The 18,209-nt window shown below is 38.5% G+C and overlaps 1 protein-coding gene across 3 annotated transcripts in view; it reads left to right on the top strand.

Annotated features, from left to right (window-relative positions):
• The window catches only part of zgc:172282 (leucine-rich repeat and fibronectin type III domain-containing protein 1-like protein), a 174,798-nt gene that overhangs the window by 65,346 nt on the left and 91,243 nt on the right, over window positions 1–18,209 (top strand). For all 3 annotated transcript variants that reach the window (XM_061046433.1, XM_061046432.1, XM_061046431.1), the window contains exon 2: window positions 10,627–10,733. The gene's annotated coding sequence lies outside the window, so the exon portion shown is untranslated. The remainder of the gene's footprint in view (window positions 1–10,626; window positions 10,734–18,209) is intronic.

The raw sequence follows: 18,209 nt of genomic DNA, 5'->3' as shown, positions 1-18,209 counted from the left end.
TATTGACTCATTTGACCAATGGCCGAAAGTGTACCATGCCACTTTGTGCACAGTCTACACCCTGCTGTGATTTATCTGTCTGTCTGGCTGACTTCAAGGTCAAGGCAAGGAATCTACTGGTCATTCTGACAAAGGCTTTAAGGTTCCCATTAATTGGCAAGCACCAGTGCTATTTGATTCTGCAAATCTGTGCTCTCCTCTCTAAAGCTGAAGCTATTGAGGGACTTCTTGGAAATATTGATTCAATTGTACAGTTGCCAATAGCACTGATTGAAAAAAAACATTCATACACAAAACACAGGAAAGGCCTCTCACTGCTAGCTACTTTAGCATTAAGGTCCAGTTTCAAGGGGGGGGGGGGACATGAAAATGTTAGAATTTTGTTTTGTTGGAGGCAAAATTAGTATCCAACCCCCAAGACCAGGATGAATAATATAATTGTTCTTCTTAGACATGACAAACCTTTTAATTATTTACACTTTAAAACTTACCACTCAGGCAAAAATAACAAACATTATTGTCCCCTCAAAAGTAAACACAATGTGGAGAAACTGCCTTGTCCGAACCATATTATTTTAAACAGTTTTCTGCATGAGACAAAGCACACATCCACCTTCATACGTCAAGAGGCAACCTCCAGTGTTGAAAATGAAGCCAATACTGAAGTGACCACATGACCGCTTGAGGCTGGCAGCAGAAGACACGGGAGTCACATCTCACACAGTGAAAAAAGCCAGTTTTCACAGCAGAAATGCACATGTTTACAGCCTGGTTAAGAAAAATGAAATGGATCTGATGAGCTAGCTCATATCTCTGTGAGCACACACCGTATTGGGGATGATTTTTTGATAACTCACAAGTTCTGATTTTGTGAAGGATAACATTTATTCATAATACGGGCACTGAGCTGACGTGACTGATGGGTGGGCGCGGTGTAGCTGTTTTCCAGGAGGCTTAAAACCCACTTCAGCTCAAGCTCTTCAAAGGAAGCAATATGGGGATGCAAGAAGATCAAGTTCATGGCCGGAAGTTTGAACTTTGATTCAAATGAGTGAGATAGTCTGCTTTTTATTTCCTTCCATTTCAAAGCCCCTTAAATTTCCCCCGCCGGGCAGTTGTGATGTTGTGATGAAGAAAATTCCTGCAATCAAAAAATCTTGCAATTTTAGCCAATCTAGCCAACTTTTGATCAATATTTGTTGGTTTTTCAGATTCATTTAGACAACCCTCTGACTTTGAAGGCCCTAAGAGATTAAAAACATTTTTAACACCACTGGATCATATATGGGTGTTTATGATTTTTTGTTCTATATTGTTTCTCCTCATCTGATGAATTCATATCAAAAGGTGTTTCAGGGATGGCTTTAGTGGGAATAATACTAAATTTGCCGTCCACCTATCAGACTAACTCTAAGGCAGTTGTTTCGATCCACGCTCAACCCCCCAAAGAGACCCCAAAGCAGACACAAATGGTGGGATACAGTTAATAAGCAGCAAGTCTCACTGCTGCCTTCAAGTCTGCTCTCTCTTTGCTCTTCTGACCCTCCATTTATCTATTTCCCTCTCTCCCAGCTATCTCTAAGAATCTCTTTGCACAATTCAACCTGTTTTTTTTCAGCAGAAGCTACAAGATGGCTGTTGGCCAGGTTTCATTACATGAATTAGTCATTCCACCTTTATTCATTATTAAAATAGAGATTACTCATCATGGTTTTGGGACAGTTTTCCAACACTAATGCAGAAATCCGCCTGCACAGAAGACAGATTGTATGTTTTTAATGGTCTTATCTAGACTTGTAAACACATATCTTACCAAGAACATGTGCTGTCCGTCAGAGAAAATTCCTCAGTAGTTGTTATTCATATGATTTCCCTTTAATTAATCCACATAATGATAGAATCACGCCTCGCATTTAGGAAATAAAAACATCAGACAGATCACCTAATGCAGCAACTCTGCAGAGAGGCTTTACTTAAACAATAGCACAAAAGGAAAGGGGGATAAGGAATGACATATCTGATAAATAATAGAAGTATAGGCAGCAAAGAGAACTGATTGGAGGCACTGCATCGGGGAAATAAGGGTGACATTATCAGCAGGCTCTTACACTGCTCGGCGTTGCAATTGTTTATCAAAGATGAAAGGAACTCATTTGCTGGTTCGCAGTGCAGTGTGAGGCGAATTCATAATGTGATCATGTATGTGAGCAAAGCTAAAATGTACATTGTCAACTTATCTCTGCTGATATGGAGGATAAATGTTTGGAGATGTATCTGTGTGGTAATATTATGTGCTGTTGTGTTTAGATAGATTCATCCGCTTCCTCTCCTAATCTCTAATCCCTCGCACAGCTGGAGCACTGTGGTGTGTGTGTGTGTGTGTGTGTGTGTGTGTGTGTGTGTGTGTGTGTGTGTGTGTGTGTGTGTGTGTGTCGCTCTCACATCCGGATATGTCTCTATCTATGACCCTATGTGTGTAGATGTTTGCATCAGAGAAAGTGTGTTCACTAAATCACATGGATGTGATTGGATGGAGGGAATCCATCACACTGTTGTGTGCCGTCTCATTTTGTACAAAAAGATGATTCTCAACCCTTAGCAAAAAGAAAAAAGTAATTTGAATTCATTAAGTGAAACAATATTACCATCCAATCAACCCCCGTTTAAATGAATGTTTTCTATTGGGGCTCAATCTTACTAGGAAAAAATGACCATGGCTGGCCAAGGCAACTCCATCCCAAGAGATTTTGTGAATCCACCAGGCGTCTGAACACCTTGACAGAGAAACATCTCTTTTAGTGAGAAATATTTTTCACACATACGTAGATCGGCTTTAATTAGCAGTTTGCTGTGTGAGAAAATGAGGCAAAAAATAACACAAACAGTTCCTGAGCGACAGGAGAACTGTTATTTATGATAAAGTTGATAATGTGTGTGTGTGTTTTAAAGACCGACTACTGAAATGGCAGACATTCTCTCTCTCTCTCGAAGCTACCCATCGTGTTTTTGTTGTGATAGGAGGGTTTCTGTGAGGGTGATTCGGTGAGGGTGTAATACTATTTTCCTTGAAGAATGAACATAATGGATATTGTTCAAAATAGAGGTCGGTAGTCCAATAGATTTACTATTAAGTTGCATTGTCAAGGCGCACAGGAGAAGCATATTTGAGGGAGTATTCTTTGTCACAAAGGAAGTTTAAACACCAAAAACGATTGTCATCTGAATTCAAATACTATCAGCAGAATGTGCTGATATATTCAAAAGGGTGCATTTACTGTATATGAAAAAGTGTGTCAGAGACAGCTTATACATTTCCAACACTGTGTATGTGTATGTGTGCTCGTAGGTACAAACATCAATATGATAGTGTTTGTGTTAAGTACACTGAACACATACGTATGAGGATGACCTTTGACCCAGCATGAAAGCCTTCAAATGTTACGCCGTGTACCCATGGTGTACGTACTAACACGTACTCACACACGTTTAAGCTTCCATAAACATACTGCAGACATTTACTGTGTGTCACTGCGAGGCTCTCTGTGTAGTGCTAAAAGGCTCGGCTCTCAGACTGAAGCTTTTAGGAGGTCAAAACGGCAACATTTAACCACACGAAATGCTCTTCGATCAACATTTTTGCACTTTTCTAATCTATCTGGTAATTTTCAGCCAATTGGAATCATTAATGTTTTTTTGTATTTGACAGATCCCGTGTTCGTTCTCTGCTTATGCATAAGTGCTGGAAAAATGGACTTTGGTGAAATGCATTCTTTTTTGCTGCCTTTTTTAAGTGCTCGGGGAATGTGATAAGTGACTACTATTGAAGGAAGATGGTTGCATTTATATACTGCTAAATACTTTTAAATTACACATTTTTTCCTGTGTTTTTCCTCATTGTCTAACAGCTTACACATTTTCTTGTACTTTGTTAAAAAAATAATAATAGGATAAGTAACTTATGAAACTGAAATGAAGACATCAAGGAGATTAAAACTACTAATTAAAACCAAGTCCTAATAAACATAACAGTAGGTGTTATGACTTCCTTTTGAGGGTTGACACATATTTCTTTAGAGAAAAGTAGCTTCAGTGTTTTTTTTTTTGTTTAATTGGACTGTATGACCATTGGTAGCCATGGTAACAGCTACTTTTCTTGCATCATATTCAGTCCTTGTCCCCAAGTTGACGCCTCTGTCTTTTCCAGATATTTCAATGAGATGCATTTTGACAGAGGTAATACTTGCAATAATCTTTGCATTCTAAATACTTTTACCTTGGATCCACCTCAAAGCGAGAGGGGGAGCAACATCTTCCCATTCCGGTGATCCCAGAAGATTAGCACAGCATCTTTAGCCCACACTCACCATAATTGCCACACACCAGTTACACTGATGTGTTCAGTCGCCTAAGAGGCTCTGGGGATGAAAGAGTTAAGGGAACACAGACAGAAAGAGAGATGAGTGCTTGTTTGAGAGCTCCAGGATCCGTATGGGTGTGTGTTTTTATCATGTTGGTTGGATTGCAAAGCGGAGCAGAGAGCAGATGGGTTTATAATGAGGAAACAGAATTATTCTGATAATGATGACCAGATAATTATACTCCATCTGAAGGAGGGAGAAAGGGTGGCAGCAGTGTCGCTGGATTTAAAAGGGGAGTGAAACGGATTAGAAGAAAGATAAGTGCGTGTACACAAGGCGGGGTTAAGGAGAGCTTGAAGAAATGCAATTAGAGTAGCAAAAAAGGAAGATGGGCGAGGGATGCAATGAACTTGGAGGCCATTAAAAAATATTCAAATATCTCTTACTGAAATGCTTACAGGTTCAAGGCCTTTAAAGTCTTCTAAGAAAGTTACGAAACTATTACCTACTTTTTTCCTATAGTCATTTAAGCCCCCAAGGCACTGTTAGTAAAGCAAACTGTTTTGCTCTTGCAGCAACAGCAACATTATTTGAAGTGTTCCAAAGTAGTTGGCCAGAAAGAATAACATCTGTTTTTCTTGGCCTCTGCTTCAGCTTTGTTACATAAAAGCTACGTTTCCAACACTGAAAATGGCCTTCCAAAATATGGTGTCTGAAGTTCAGAGCTAGGATACATTTGCAGTATTTTTTTCTGCTTTCTGGGATATTTAGCTGTATTTATTTGAGCCTGAGGACTGCAGCAAGTGCAACAAGCGATATGCTGAGGCTGGGACTGCTTGCATGGAATGCATGCTGGTTCACAGAGGCCATCCTGGCATGATGCTGTTTGCAGGAGATCTCAGAGGAACTCATCCATTTAAATGAGTAAATTTTACCATCAATGCAGACTGGAAATGCACATAAAACATGGCATTATCATTTAATGCTTAATGAATATAGATAAGGGGGAAGTCAATGTTTTCACTCTGTTATTAAGAAATGCTACACACATAACACTCACACATATGCACAAACAGGGTTGTTAAGAAGCTGTACACAGAGAAACAACCTGAGCAGTCAGGGGATTAGTCAATGGCACCTCTGCAGTGACACAGCAGTGACCTGGAACCTCTCCAGCACCTATTGTCCCAATTCCCATACTTCGTCCACTTTGGGACTCAAAGCTGCTACGCTCCTTCTGTAAGACAATGCCCTATGGACTGAGCGACTTCCACCTGTATGAAAGGGTTTTGCTTCTTTTTAATGATTTTAAAGTTATACTTTTTCATTCTTTTTTTGCTTTACTATATATTCTCTACTCTGAATGGTTGTTGTTCCTAAGCTTTAAAGTTTTAGTACCATAAAAAACTGTACCACACATCGTGTCAAGATTTTACAGCTTTAACAAATGAACTCATTTGAAAGAAGTCTGTGTGCTACTTGACATCATTAAGAGCTACATTGCTACCTATTAGTCATCTCTTTTTTCACAATAATTACAGATTTTTTTTTTTGTCTATTTTCCTTTTTTTTTTAGGCTGGGGGTTGTTGTTGGTTATTACCTGCTGGTGTTCAACTTGGATTAAATGGCCTCCCTTGTAACACCGTATGCTGGTGTTTACTTCAAGTGTGTCACAGTGAATTGATGGCGGTCCACCGTTGAGCAGATGGTTGGTATTTGTGTTGATGAAAGTTTAAACAATATGCTCTCACTCTGAATCTGTCCAGGCTCTAAAGCTGCAGACGCTTCATGCTTGGTTTAGCCTATAGGCTTGGATTTTGTACAAGAAAGTTTAAACATTTACCTTTGTAAAAACCTGCAGATAAAAAATGAAATGTTTGAATGAAATGTTGAACAAATGTTGAAAAACAGATAACAGAGAGAAGGTTTAGTTGTGTAGAGAAGATCGTCGAAGCTTTTGGGGAAGAGATAAATACCGAGACAGAGTTTCATATTCATTGCTTCTTCGCAAAGACAATGCCAAAGAAAAAGGTCAAAAATGTAAACTCACTGGGAGATGTGTCTGGTAGGAAGAAAATGCACTTTCCTTTTGGGTGTTTCTGCCCTGTTTTTATTTTAATCATCTAGACCTCTGAGGTTGCTATTTCACATCACTTTTGATTTTTTTTTTCTTTTACTTTCATGTTCAAAGGGAAGCATCTGGGATATTTTTTGGGGAAAAGATAACCCAAGTGCACACACACACACACACACACACACACACACACACACACACACACACCAAAAAACACACACATAAACGGTCTGCTTTGTCCTCAAACACTTTCTCTCTTTTACCTTTTGTTTTCATGCACATGCAAAAGCACACAAATTCACATGGACAAACACACACAACCTACATTGACAGGTCATTTCACCACAAGCTAACATAGCTAAGTGCAGAGAACTGATGCTAAATACAGAGAAAACTGAGCAGAATACCAACGACTCTCAAGATCATGCAATACAAACAAGCAGGGTGATGATTCACAGCAGGCAATAAGGCAGTGGTTTTCAAAGACTAGTTCAAGACCCGAAGGTGGCTTAGGGGACAATAAGAATAGGTTTTAATAGAATTGCTTTTTTAAAAGGAACTGAAATGAATTGAGGTTGTGCTTTTGAAAGTTATTGGGAAGGTATCAAATGGAATATCGCTAGGTTTCAAGCATTATTAACTCAAATTCATTACTTCTTCACCTGAACCAAGAACAAGAAAAAAAAAAGATTCAGAATGAGAACTCCAAAGAGTTTGAGATGCAACCTCAAAAGCACAGTCTCCCATGGTCTTAAGTCTGGAGTGTGAAACCACCAACAAACCCTGAACGGAGGACCTAAGAGATCTGCTGGGAGTGTAAGTCTGTAAAAAGTTCTGAGAGGTAGGCTGATGCCTGTCCATGCAGGGTTTTTAAAGTAAGAACAATAATCTGGGGTGCCGATACCCTAGCGGTTGTGACGCGCACCCCATGGAGGCAACAGTGCAGCGACTGTGGGTTCAAATCCCACCTCAGCGCTTTGCGGCATGTCATCCCCCATTCTCTCCTCCCAACATTTTCTGTGTTGCACACAACCTGCATGTATAGTAATATATTGTTAAGCCAATTGTAAGGTGTTCTTGTCAGGTTGGGGTTCCCAATTTTTTTAAAACCAAATTACGTTGAAATCTAACGTCATTGGTATTGAGAAGCTTTAGCATTCATCTTAATTGTAACCTAGCAGATTTCAGGGAGATCTTTAAATGAAACATTTAGCATAGATCAGTGGTCTAAATCTTTAGAGATTATCTCAACTAAAGAAAATAGTCAGTCTGGGCATAATGAAAGATTCATTCCTACAATTTAAATGCAGAATGGATGCTACATTAGAGGTTCTTTCATCGTCATTTTCTTTGTCTTTGCTTACTACTTTACCCCACCTCTGCACAGATGCAGCTATACGCTTTACAAAATGCACCCTTGAATTTTATGTGTCAGAGAACCAAAGTGGACTGCATGTATAACATGCATCGTTTTGATTGTGGGCTCATTTGTTTTATGTTGGACTTGTGTGTGCGCTTGCAATCCTCATACATATTTTAGAGGATGACAGATTCTTTAACAGTAGAAGCCTTTCAAGAGACTACAGACATTTTCCAGTAATTAAAATGTCACCTCCAAGAAACTGCAGGGTTTTATGTGTGGTAACTGAGATGAAGACAGGCTGGTGTGTAAGGGAGGGAGGGTGTGTTTGAAGAATTAAAAAAAGGAGTCCACAAAGACAAGAGGGAGTCAATATAGGGGGAAAAAGACAAGTAAATTAAGCAATTCATTTGGAACAAAATCTTCTGTCCATGCTTTTAATTATGAGATTAATTAAGTAAATCCAGGTTACAAATTTAAAAAAAAGGTGACAATATTTTCACTACTGATAACTTTTCCTTTCCCAAGACTTGCCAGGCTTAATAGATTGTGAAATAATAGATTTTCTCATGAAAAATTGACATATATTATCTTATGATGGATCCCTGGTGATTTATAAAACACACTCTGAAACTTTACAACATTCTTAAGTACCTCATTGAAGCAGCCACAGGGGACTTAAACGTACAGTAGCTGCAGCCTCAGCATAGGATACAATCCTCCTGTGTGTTATCGTATTATTGATGGCAGGCTATGAATAGTAGGAAAGTCAATTTAAGAAAATAAATATAAAATGTGAAATGATTAAAATGGAGCTGCTAGTGCTATAGAAAAGCTGTTTGAGGATTAATGTCATGAAGATAATTTATACTTTTTTGTTTTTTTACAAATCAGCCTTTGTTATGTGTGTGACTGCCAACCTGAGCAAGCACACAGAGCAGACTGGGGAACTCAATGCTGCTGTCACTGCATATTGATATAAGTTCTAAGGATGTGTGTGAGGGAATACAGGAAGTATCATTGTCGTCATTTGTTAGCATGTAAAGGTTCACCACATATGTGTTGAGCACCTTGTCGGGCATCGACCATCCACTGTCCCACTGTCATGTTTGCTGTTTCATGTCTTTATTATGAATCGCCTTTGGGCCTTCAGATGTGATTGGTGAGCCTTCAGATGTGATTTCCTAATAACCTGCAGCTTATTAGCTCAGCTGGCTGGAAGAACTGACTGCCAAAGTGTCTGCATCCTGTTTGAAGTGTGTGCATGATTGTGCACTCTTAACAAACACAGAAATACAGTTTCTGTCAGTTTCAATTCGATAGCACTTTAATCCGCTTTGGATGAATTGTTAAAATACTGACATCATTTTTGCATCAGTGCTCACATTTTGAGATGTCAGAAATGTTTTCAGTGTAGCTAAGAATTACTTGGTACGCAAAGAACAAGGGTCTTGATATCTTATTTTAAAATGCTTTCAGAAGAAATAGAATTGAGAAGACTAAGAAATGATTCATTATAGTAAAAAACATTGTTACTGTTAATGACCGACATCGAATATGACTGGAGCACTTTTTAAAGTATTATTTTGTGTTCAAACACAGTGGAAGAGAATTGTGGGAGGTTTAACATTTCCCAAATTAGAGCTGTGTATGTAGGCTTTTAGCTTAATTAGGCAGTTACAGCAAGAGGTATATACTTCAGATCATCTTTTTTTGTATTGTGTGTATTTTGAGAAAGGGGGTCTTTAACTGTTGTGACACAAAGGTTTAGACATAAGAACAAGACCGACTGTCTATGGTCTGATAAAATAGCCTTTGGGAGCGATGGCCAATTTTTCAAGGGTTCTTATGTAGCTAGCAGTTAGCGATAAACTACTTCCAGCCAAGATTCCCTTTTCCGTCCATTGCCATTGACTAGCAACTTGATAATAGAGAATGGATTTGATTTACCTACATGCACTTCATTGTTTTCAGACATTAAAGTTAAATTGATGTAAAATAAATGCAAATTGGTTCTGGAATTGCATTACCACGGATTGCATGTAATCCCTTCCTAATTTGTATTTTGAGCAGGAGGTGATCAAATCCTTCAATCTTTACTCCCACAGATGTCACAGGTCAGTCTAGAGTGGATATTTCCACAGGCTTAGTCACATTCGATTTTCCACATGAAGTCATGATCCCAAGAGGGTAAATAACCATTTTGAGATTACATTTGAAGTTTTTCGGGGAAATATCTCCACAGTGGTTTGTTGGTTAGCAGTAAAATGAGGTCCTCACATACATTTTTCCATGAGGATCAATCAGTATTACTGCATTTGTAATTCAGGTTAAAAAAAACAGCCATAGTTAGCTTGCTTGCTGTTATTGAACCTAAAAATAGCTTCTTAAAGGTGCAAAACCAAGACGTTGACAAGATAAACATTCTTTCCCATGAACTTCAAAATAATAACGTTCTCATTGTGAGCAGTTAGCATACTGATGTTAACATTTGGCCAAAGCATTGCTGCACTTCAGTACAGCCTTACATAACTGCCTGCAAGAGTGTAGTTCTAAGTTTTGTACACATAATGTCACTCACTGCACTGTAAGTATGGATGGTATTACCAAAAGTCATTGTAGTTAATGTATTCTAATTGCTCCAGCCACGTTGCAATGTACTAGAAAGAAGAGCATTTTATATATGTTTTAATGATGACATGAATGGAATTCATTGGGTTACACATAGGACTAGATGTGCAGGCTTGATGTAGTCAATAGAAATCAAATGTAGGCACATGGCTAAACATATCATGTAATAACCCCTTATCTTGTCTCTCTCTCTCTCTATCAGATCTCTGGATCCATTTACCTGAGCCGTCTATCTTTTCAGTCCATCTGCCAGTCACTGCAAGGAATCTTCATGTTGTGTTTAAATAAATCACAGCACACCAGATAGAGGTAGGCATGGTGTTTCGCACAATGCTTTCACTCTGCTATTAATCCAAACAGTTTTAATCTCTGCTAATTGAAGGATACACAAAATGGACCCTGCTGGGAACAGTGACAAGGAGCTTGCACAGTTGTTTCTTCTTTTAAATTACACCCGAAACATACTTAAGCTGTTATTGCCAATTACGTTTAATGATCTCCTTCGGGAAATAAGATAGATATAGGATTTAACGTTGTGTTTTGATCCATATCTAGAATCTCACACAAAATACACTCACTCTCGACAACTGGACCTCAGCAGAATAAAAAAACTCTTTCCTTTGGAATTCAATAATCCATGTGTGTTAAATAAATTGTAATTGGTTTAGGTAAACAGGAGCGCGTAAGAAAAACATAGTGCATATGCTTGCACCTGAGTTTGTGTGCGTGTGAGTGTAAGAGATAGAAATCAAGTGGGTGAATAAAAATGTACCCATGTGCCCACATACCTAATTTACCATACTGATAGGAGGTTGAGTGCACTTATCCACATGTGAATGTAAATGAGTTACTGTGTGTGTCTCTGCAGCTGTGTCTGATGAGAGCAGAACTGTGGTCCAATGGGGTTGTTCTCTTTTACAGACATATTGGAAGAGCTGTAAAAGCACAGAGGCCAGACAGGGTTGCAGGCAGGCGGCAAGGCGGTGCAGTAATGCCGCTAGTAATACTAGTTAGATGGGGGATGGATGGATGGCTGTAAATCAAACAGGAACAAATAAATTATGACACTTGCCTGTTGCTGCCTGAAGTGAAAGTATTGCAACATCATATAAAAGGATTTCAACACTTACTGTAACAGCAAGATCTCTGTACTGCATTTAGCAATAATGATCTTTTAGCTTTGTTTGGTAGACGTGGGGGATGCTAACAAACATACAGATATTAAAGTGATTTTAGAAGGCTGAGATTCAGTGCCTGACCTCATATGTAATGCACCAACTGCCTCTAGTTATTCAGTGTTATGTTTCCAATTTTATGTCAGAAGTATTGACCGGTTCGGGCAGAAATGTAAACTTTACAAATCAGAGGATTTTGTAACCAAGGCAGACTCAAAACAATATTATAGACAGTGGAGAATATGTCAGTGAGCCTGTGTGAAAATGGTGTGGCCTGACCCTTCAGACCACTGGGCACAAAGGGTCAAGCTAATCAATGATCTACTGAACCTTTAGTCATACTACAGTCTGGTAGCTTTGGTCTGGTTCAGGTTCTTTAACATAGCATTAGTTGAAAAGCCTTTCAACCACTTTAACACTGTAGCTAAAGGGCAGCAGTAGCTCAGTCTGTAGGGACTTGGGTTGGGAACCAGAGGGTCACCGGTTCAAGTCCCAGTGCAGACCAAATATGGAAGTCGGTCTGGTAGCTGGAGAGGTGCCTGAGCACTGCTGAGGTGCCCCTGAGCAAGGCAGGGGCCATAGCTCATAGCAAAACACCATCCATCAGCTCAGGAGTGCCCACTGTGGGCCACCCTGTCACTCTGGCTTCTCTCCATTAGTGCATGTCCATAGGATCCTGTTTCTGCATATTGTGTGTTGTATGTGTGTGTTCATGACTTACAGAGTGTAGAAACTCTTGCGGGGATCAATAAAAAAGTAAATCTTAATCTTAAATCTATGTTTTCAGGGGCAACTAAAACATTGAAAAGCTTGAACCAGTCTTAAATATTTCAAAAACACAGGATGTTCTTCATCAAAAGAGCTGCCACCCTACCCCTATTAATTACATCAAAGTCTAAGATCTGGGTGTTCTGAACAAAATAAAATCTTAATGCCCTACTATTGTAGGGCTCTATGATTTTCGCAATGCGGAAAACACAGACGGAATCATGGAATTTGACGATGAAAATGGAATCAATTGTAAAACCCCGGATATCAGATTTTCATAAAGCGTCAAGCAGAGCTGCTAATTTTCATCCAAAGTTAGCTGTTAAGGATGGTTTGGCATTTTATAAGAATGGCTCCTAGGCAACCTCCTTTGAGGGGGTTTTCCGGCACCTAGAACTGGGAGGAGACCCGGGGGTAGACCCAAAGCTTTATAGGGCCAGGGAACACTCCTCCAGGAGGAGCTGGAAAATGTTGTTTGGGGGGAGCATCTGTGTTAACTTGCTTAGCCTGGTGTTACCAGGAACTAATAAAAAAATAAGAACAAGAATACATAGACATACATAGAACCAATCAAAAACAAACCATTCTGTAAAATAGGTTTTAAGGTGATTTAAAAGACTGAGCATGGGATGGATGGATGGATTGATGGATATATTTGTGCAAGTTTACAGAAAGGTGATATAAATATATTGTATGCACATACATTGTTTTGCTATGAGCTATGGCCCAATGCTATGAACTATTTGATACAAGTCAAGGGTGTACAGGGCTTTTCTTTTAGGTAAGTCATTGACAAAGCAAACCTTGCCAGTTTGTCATTCTACTTAGTTGAGCAGCAAAATGCATGTTAGCTACTTTGATTGACACCCAACATCCTGTAATATGACTTTTGTCAATGCTAAAAACAATATATTAGGAGGACCTATTCTAACTTCTTAAAGACATAATCAGAGCTGCATGCCATTAAGGACCAGCTCCTTTAGACTTTTGATCGTCTTCAAATACAGCCTTACTAGGTAGTTACAGTAACTGCAGGCAGAAGGATGATAGATTCTCTGGTATGACTCTGTCTTCTTGTATGCTGAACTACACTGGAGTCAGAAGGTGGTGTGATTCTGCTACAGAGGCTCTCTCCAGCCAACCTATTACAGCATATTAACTCAGGCTTACACACCATTTGAGAAGTGGTTTGAAAAAAACAATTTCATTGCAGAACAATTTGTATCACTATTATGTTTTTTCTCTTTGCTTGTAGCCTTCCCTGCCTTTTCTTAACCGTTTTATTTTTTGTCAGCACCTAGGAGAAACGTCTGCCATGAGCAGTTTGAGAGGCAAGGCAGGTTTTCTTTTATATATCACATTTCAGCAACAAGGCTATTCAAAGTGCTTCACTCAAGACATCAATACATCATGACAAAAGGGAAAACGACAAAATGTGAAAATCCCTAAAACAAACCACTAACAATCACAGAGAAGAGTAAACTTATCGGCTGAAACTTCCAAGACATATTATTACATTCTTGTTTCAACCTATGAGAATGGCAGAAATAGACACTCGTCCAACATTGATGGATGAAACTTTAGATAAGGCATGTCCGATATTAAGCCAACTTTTTTAAGAGTTTATAATGTCACAAAATATACGGCTTACTTCTTATCTTCCGCAAAGTTTGAAGATTACTCAACATCTCTCCTTTGAACTATGTTACAAAACAGTCCATTTTTATTTCATTTTCCCCTGTGAAATCTTTAAAGATTGCACATTTGATTCAAATAAAGCATGCTGTGTGATATCAGAGCGCATCCAGCTTATCTAAGATTACTTATCTCAATGACTGAAGGGGATTGATGTCGAGGAATTCAATATTTAAAGTCCACACATTTAGAGCTTGAAATGCTAGAGTTCACAGAGCCTAGAAAAGATGGAATAGGTCATGTGATTCCTTTGTGTATGTGAGTTGTATGTGTGTGGGCGGATGATTGTGTAAAGCATGCCCTTTGGGAAGTCCTTTTACAAAGAAATTGTTGAAGAACAATTGTCAGCCTTCCTAGAAATATTGCTGTTGTGCCAATGAAGCTGAGTTCTGTTGTGTTGGTGCACATCTCAACGTGTTTGTTCTTGCTTGTGTTTTCTTGTAATTTTCTTGTTTTCCTTGAAGCATTGTTTGTCATCTCAAGTTGTCTCAATATATTGACAAAGAAGAATGTACAGTTCCATTTTGTGTTGTGCTTTCATTTAACACAGGTGCGTAGGTCAATGTATAACTTAGGAAGTGTTCCTTCCTCCAGTGTATAACTTAAGAAGTGTTCCTTCTGTAATGAATAAGTCGAATGTGTGAGAAATTATTGACTTGTCATAATTCATTGCCATCTAGTTTGGGATCATGTGCACATTTGTTAAATTAAATTGGAAAAAAGCATGCACACAGCATTTTTACCCCCAGATAGGTACACTCTGTTTTTCTGTGGAAATGTTCAGACATCTATCATAGGTTTCAAGCTGTCCTACTAGAACCCCTGCACCAAATATAAAAGGACAGACATAGAACAAAGTCTGATATCTCAATATTTAAACTGAACACATTTACTGCTTATTTGGTCTGTTCATTCATTTTCCTCTGTAGATGGATAATCTTGGCAGTAGAATTAGTTAAGTGTGGAGATGCCAAATGGAAATCCACAATTATTCATGTATATTATTTACCAGTTGTTGGTATTAGTGAACTGTAGAACAGTGGCAAAGCCATTTGAGCATTTCTGCAAGTTTGCCTAGTCATCCCTTGCACCTGTTAGGAGATGCCATGAAATGGGTCCTAATTCTTTGCACAAAGTTGTACTTTTGCTTCTGGACAGACGCCAGATTCACATTAGTTTAGGGTATGCAGCTCGGCTAACAGTCCATTTATGTCATATTCATGCTTCTAACAGGGGATGAGAATCTTTTAGCTACAAAACATTAAACAATGTAAAAGCTTGGCAGAACTTGCTATTCTTGCTATATCAATAGTGAACCATATACAGATACATCACATACTGAATTAAATATCCTCTTCTTATTTTTTATTCCTGTGCCCTAATGTATCACCTCTAGCATTTACAATCAGCTCTCAACTCTTAGTGTGTCTTTGCATACCAGTATTTGCCTGTTTGCAAGCTGTGATCTTATAATGATCTGTTGACCACCTGGGATTGTAATTGAAAATGCACTGTACTCAGAACTGCTCTCTAAATGTGCAATAGCCCCCAAAAGACAGCTTTTTAAAAGTTGACTAAGGGACCGAATACATGAATGCATTACGAGATACTCATGAATTATTTTATTCACGTCCACTTTAAGAGAAAAATGAATAAAAATCTTGTTCTCCCTCTATCATCGTACTCACATGATGGTATGATACATTTGAAGAAAAAAAAATCTAGGATGAAAATGGACTGCATTGGAAAAATAGTGTTCACATGATAATCAAAGTGTGTTTCCCATCGTGAATAAATCCAAAGTTGGCTAAAATCTTCCTTTGTGCAAAAACAAAGAGACACATCTATGCTTATTGTTTTTGCCATTTTGTTCTTTACAAAGCTCAAAACCCATCTAAATATATTATCTCAACTCTTCATCTTGGTCTTGTCAGGGACATAAACAATCTCACAGCTTAAGCTATTTTAATCCCTCTCTGCAACACACAAATCAAACAAGTAAACATTCAATTATAGTTTCCAAATGCATCCTCCCTGTGCTGTCTCATCTCGTTTCACTGGTGAATCTAAATACGGGGAACTTACACAAAGGTATCCGCTTGTAGTTTAGTGAGTGCGTATGAACAAAAGAACTCACAACTATGGGTATTTATTTCGGTACAATCTGAGCATTGTGGTATTTTACAGTTGTAAGCTCCCACATCTTAGTACAAGGCAGTATTACTGTAAGTGGAAGATTGGTGATATTGTATTATTCCACTTATTCACTGCTGTTTGTGAAATAATGGAAGCTAAAATGACGGATTGGACGGTGCAAGAAAAAAGCCCAGAACAGAGCCAAACATAACCTTTATAGTTGACTTATTTCACCTATACATAAACAGTGTGCAGTCCACAAACTTGTTAAAATTGTTATTATGACATATTTGATAGGTACAGCTCATTTTAAGCACATTTTTACGATTTCACTCACGGTACTTTTATGTTTAACTGAAATGTCATCTCCAAAACTTTAGAGAGATATAAGAAAACTTGTTGGCCAACAATTATCCATGTGATACAATGTTTTGTGGCCATTAGTCCCTAATCTGACCATGTTACAGCTGACAAAAAAAATATTATTGTTAAACAAATGTATAGTTTAATTTGTTTTAACTAAATTAAATGGTGAATTCTGCAGACCATCCAAAATTCAAATTATTGTATGGCAAGGCCGCTCCAATTCGACAAGACTACAGTTATTATCCAGTGATGGGCGAGAGGTTAAACTAAAGATTAAAGAGAACAGTGACATACTGACAGACTTTTTTTGTCATTGGTGTCACACTGAATTTCTAATGTCCCATCCAGTGAATGAGAATCTCCTTACTACACCAAGTGCACAGAGTACGTTTGAGAATGATTTTCTCAGACTGTTAATTTACCCTGAAGCAGAATCTATCTGCAGCTGGATTCTTTATCACAGCTGGTTCAAGGTCAACATCTTGATGAAAGGAGATCATCCATGAAAATATGACTTTTATAGGCATAGGCTAATGGCTAATTAAACAGGCTAATTTAATATGAGCTTCAATGAATAGTTGGTTACTGGACCGAGAGGCTGAAAACATGTCGCACACAATATATTACTCAAAATTAAATGTTCTGTCTTTGTTCGGGGGTTGAACAGAAATCAAACAGACAACTACAAGATAAGGCAGATTAACACTTAGTCAACTGGGAACACACAAAGGCACTGACTTGGTAAGATAACTCTGTGTCTTGATTTAGAAAAAGGAAAATGCTGCACAATGATTTTGCTTCTATGAAAACAATATTTGTAAAATCAACTTTGTTTCATTAACTTATATCGCCACTTTTGTGTTATCATCAGTTTGTTTGAGATTGTTTTGTCACTATGAGCATGAACCAGAGGATGCCACCCCTCATACTTTCTCTGGATGAGTTTGTCGATGTCGCCGCTGTCACTACTCTATCTGACAGCCATAACGCCAGAAGAATATGGGTTCAATACACAGCTTGTCGGCGAGAACAATGCGCCGAATATCATCTGCTGCTGTTAGATGGAGCATGGTTACAGATGATCTGCTCACACAAATGTGCCTTTCTTTCTCCGTTATTAGGATTTCTGTCTGACATATTGCATATCTCATGATACACAGACAGTCGCCAAACAAGATTACCCACCATTGTCTGGGGTTTCAATGGCCACAGTTCCCATTCCCTATGTGATTGGTTGCCTGACTAAAGGAATGCTACAACTTTTAGTCAGGTCAAGAGATTTTTCAAGAGCAACTACTCCAAAAAGTTAGTGTGCCCTGAAAAAAAAAGTTTTTACTTACTCACTACACTTTTTTGTCTGGGCGGCTGAAGAGACATATGACTATCGCTCACCACCAGCATGATTCATGCCCACTGGTGTGAATGTAGGAGAAGAGGCTCGGACAGCAGATGTAACAATTTGGAGTGTCATAGTGTAGAATAATGATGATAAGTCCTGGTGAGAAAGTGTTTGTGAAAAATAATGATGAGTAGTGGATGGCTAGGCTTACTGCAAATGTTTGCAATTTTAAGAATGTTTTCGATGGCCCTTTTCACATGAGAGAGAGCCAAACAGGACACAAAAGTGTTTGACCTCAATACTTGA

This window comes from Labrus mixtus, chromosome 9, assembly GCF_963584025.1.
Source record: "Labrus mixtus chromosome 9, fLabMix1.1, whole genome shotgun sequence".
Classification (NCBI taxonomy): domain Eukaryota; kingdom Metazoa; phylum Chordata; class Actinopteri; order Labriformes; family Labridae; genus Labrus; species Labrus mixtus.
Note: the sequence above shows the minus strand (reverse complement) of the source record. Positions and strands in the feature narration are given on the sequence as shown.